The sequence below is a fragment of the Pan troglodytes genome, chromosome 17 (assembly GCF_028858775.2).
Source record: "Pan troglodytes isolate AG18354 chromosome 17, NHGRI_mPanTro3-v2.0_pri, whole genome shotgun sequence".
Lineage (NCBI taxonomy): Eukaryota > Metazoa > Chordata > Mammalia > Primates > Hominidae > Pan > Pan troglodytes.
In genome coordinates, this window is record NC_072415.2 from 40,775,077 (window position 1) to 40,778,555 (window position 3,479).

At 37.0% G+C, this 3,479-nt stretch overlaps 1 non-coding gene across 1 annotated transcript; it reads left to right on the forward strand.

Annotated features, from left to right (window-relative positions):
* Window positions 1-3,369: 3,369 nt before the first annotated feature.
* Window positions 3,370-3,479, forward strand: LOC112206361 (U6 spliceosomal RNA). Its single transcript, XR_002940582.1, has one exon. It is a non-coding gene; the product is annotated as a U6 spliceosomal RNA (small nuclear RNA).

Sequence of the window (3,479 nt, forward strand, 5' to 3'; positions counted from 1 at the left end):
AATCTTTTTACACATAAAATACCAGAAGATGCATACAAACATGAAAACAAATGGAATTATTTGGAAAGTTAAGAATTCTGTAGAATCCAACGTCAGCAGAATGGCAGACTAAAAAGCTCCAAATGCTTTTCCTTCAAAGAAACATTAAAAAACAACAACAAAACACCCTGAAATGATCTAAACCAACTTTGAATGAGCTCTGAAAACAAAGGTTTGTAGCAACCAAGCAAACACCCAATCAAGAAGAAGACATCTCCAAAATGGTAGGAGACATTTTGTGGTGTTTTTACTTTCTCCACTCCATCCCTGGCCCAGTGGCAATCTTGGTATTGGAAAAAGCAATTCAGTTTCTAGTTCCCCTCATCCTCAAATTGAAGGGAGCAGAACATACCTTATTTGCAAATTACTGGGCATATCTGTTCTAACCTGGTTGGAGGTTATTTGAAGAACTGATGCGCTAGTCTCTGTCTGGCATAATTTGGAATACAGGCAAAGAAAGAGGTCCTCATAAAAGCTATAAGGAACTACAAACCCACACATGCTTGGGATAGGAGATCACACATAATAGACCATCTAAGGCCCAGAGAGGAAGCTGGGGTAAGACTCTGGGAAATTAGGACATTGAATAGTAACTGCTTACATACACACGGGACTTTAGAGAGTCACAAGTGCATGTCCAGCCAAGACTTATGCTCAGAAATGTCCTGAGAAGACCTTAAGCTTTCACCTCAAGGTGAGACCTAGGATCAAAGCAAGCCTAGCTAACCGGTGAATGGCTACCCCTGCATGAAGTACGTTTGTGTAGACCGGGAGAGGTAGTTGTTCTTTCTTTTCAGTCTTTTGTGTGTGCGTGGGGTCGGGGGGCAAGGGGGTGTTTTTGTTTATTTGTCTGTTTCAGCTCCTGGCATTCAAGGAAATCTCTTTCAAAGCATTTGCTGAACATGAGCTGAAGGAACAGAGGCTTCAATGAGTACATATAACAAGAATAATTGCTGCATAGTTTAAAAATGTCTCAAAACAGATGGATTACTGAAGCTTTTAACAATTAAAAAAATAGAAAGTCTTGAAGAATGGGGAAAATCTGATTTTCAGAGTTACCGCATTATAATAATGAAATGGCCAATTTGCAACAACAATAAAATAATCACTAGGTATATAAGGAAGAGGAAAACATGACTCATTCAAAGGAACAAAATGAATTGACATAAACTGGCTGGGAGGAAGCCTAGACATCACACTTACCAGACCAAAAAAATTAAAACAACTGTCTTAAATGTGCCCAAAGAGCTAAAGCAAAATTACAAATCTGTTTTAAAACATTGAAGTGAAAAAGGGAAATAGGAGGAAAATAAAATATACATTCCAATTCCCTTATCTATAGTAGCTGAGACTCAAAATATTTAATATATCATATAAAGAGGGCAATTCAAGTAACAGAAGTCTCAGCATATTTAAAAGTACAGAGGTAACCACTATGAAAGACAATACTATTGACTAAAATTGTGTAGTGAGGAGATGTAAAAAAAAAAAAGAGAGAGAAAGAGAAGAGGTAATAGGCTAATTTTACCACCACCTAACGTTACTTTAATATCCACAAGTGAAAAAAGCATTATAGTAAGTTTTGCGATCAGAAAGTGTGATCTTCCAACTTTGTTTTCTTTTTCGTTTGGTTTGGCTATTGGCCTTGAGTTTCCTTATCAGTTTTAGTATCAGTTTGTCAAATTCTGCAAAGAAACCAGTTAGGATTCTGATAGGAATTGTGTTGAATCTGAAATCAATCTAGGGTTTATTGCCATTTTAACAATATTATGTATTTTTCAAAAAGCCACTTAGATCAGTCTCTATCCTGAAATCTTAACCTAATCAATTTTCCAGAATTTTTAACAGAATTTAAAAAAAAATAGGCCATAATTCACGTAATGTTGACAAGGTATGGAAAATAAATAAATTTTATCATAGAAATTATATCAAGTACATTTATTTATTTATTTATTTATTTATTTAATATTTTTTTGAGACGGATTCTTGCTGTCGCCCAGGCTGGAGTGCAATGGCGCAATCTCGGCTCACTGCAACTTAACACCTCCCAGGTTCAAGCCATTCTCCTGCCTCAGCCTCCCAGGTAGCTGGGACTACAGGCATGCACCCCCAAGCCCAGCTAATTTTTTTGTATTTTTAGTAGAGATAGGGTTTCACCATGCTGTACAAGCTGGTCTCAAACTCCTGACCTCAAGTGATCCACCCACTTCTGCCTCCCAAAGTGCTGGGATAACAGACGTGAGCCACCACGCCCAGTCGAGTACATTTATTTGATTCTTGTCAAAGCAGCAGGAAGAAACACTTATAAACATCTACCCACCACACCTGAATTGCACTGAGTTTTATGGTGTGTTAAAATAAAGCATCTGGTTTTAAATAAAGAAGGGAAAAGCGAAGAAAATAAAACAATGTATTAACTATGAATTAAGGTACAGCTGAAGTAATTAACAATAGATTAAATGGATCAATAATTACCATATCATACATTAGTCATGTTTGACACCTTCCAAAAATTATCTAAAATATGTTACCTGGACACATACATAAACTCAGGGGTAGAATTAACTCCGTAGTAAAACAATTTGACAAGTGACCTTACCTCTATTTATAGAGAATGTCAGTAAACACAATTGATACGATTTTTATTATAAAAGTTACAGAAATTTCCAGATTTAATCACCTAGAAAACTTTGTTTTAATCTGCTTAATCATAAGGAGGATTGTTCCATGTATTTGTTTGACAGGCTCCTCGGAATCTAAATATTTATATATTTTGCCTTTCTTACCACCATGTAAATTGTAGAACTGTTGGTGCAAAGATCAAAAGAAAACCTAGACTGAGGGACCAAAAGATGGCATAAGGTTTGGAAGGATATGTGGGCTCTGTGTGAAGGGAATGTTTTCCAAGCATTGTAACAAGAGTGCATTGACTTGAGGTGGAGACAAAACATTAAAAGGTAACGTAAGCTGGCTGGAGGGAAAACATCAGATCTGAAAACAGATCAGGCTCATTGCTGTGAAGATATGTTAGAAGGCAAGTTAGAGTCCCATTGTTAGAAGAAGAACAAGATGCCAAATGTTGATCCTGGCAGCTTAAGTTCTCAAAAACATTTGCTGGTTCATGTCTTTTTATATATTCCCTGGATATTCCAGAGTCACTCACATAGGGCCTCCACTATGACGTGCAAATAAGGCATCTGGCAAGTGGCAAAGCCAGGATGCAAACTCAGTTCTAACTGTGGATTAGAACAAAGGAGCAGAAAAAATAACACAAAAGAAGGAGGAAGGAGGAGGTGGGGGAGGCAGATGACAGGGGGAAGAAAATAAAGAGTGTTGGCTTCTGCAACACATATACTAAAATTGTACATCAATGACACAGAGATTAGCATGACCCCTGCACAGGGATAACACGCAAACTTTATGAAACATTTCATATAAAT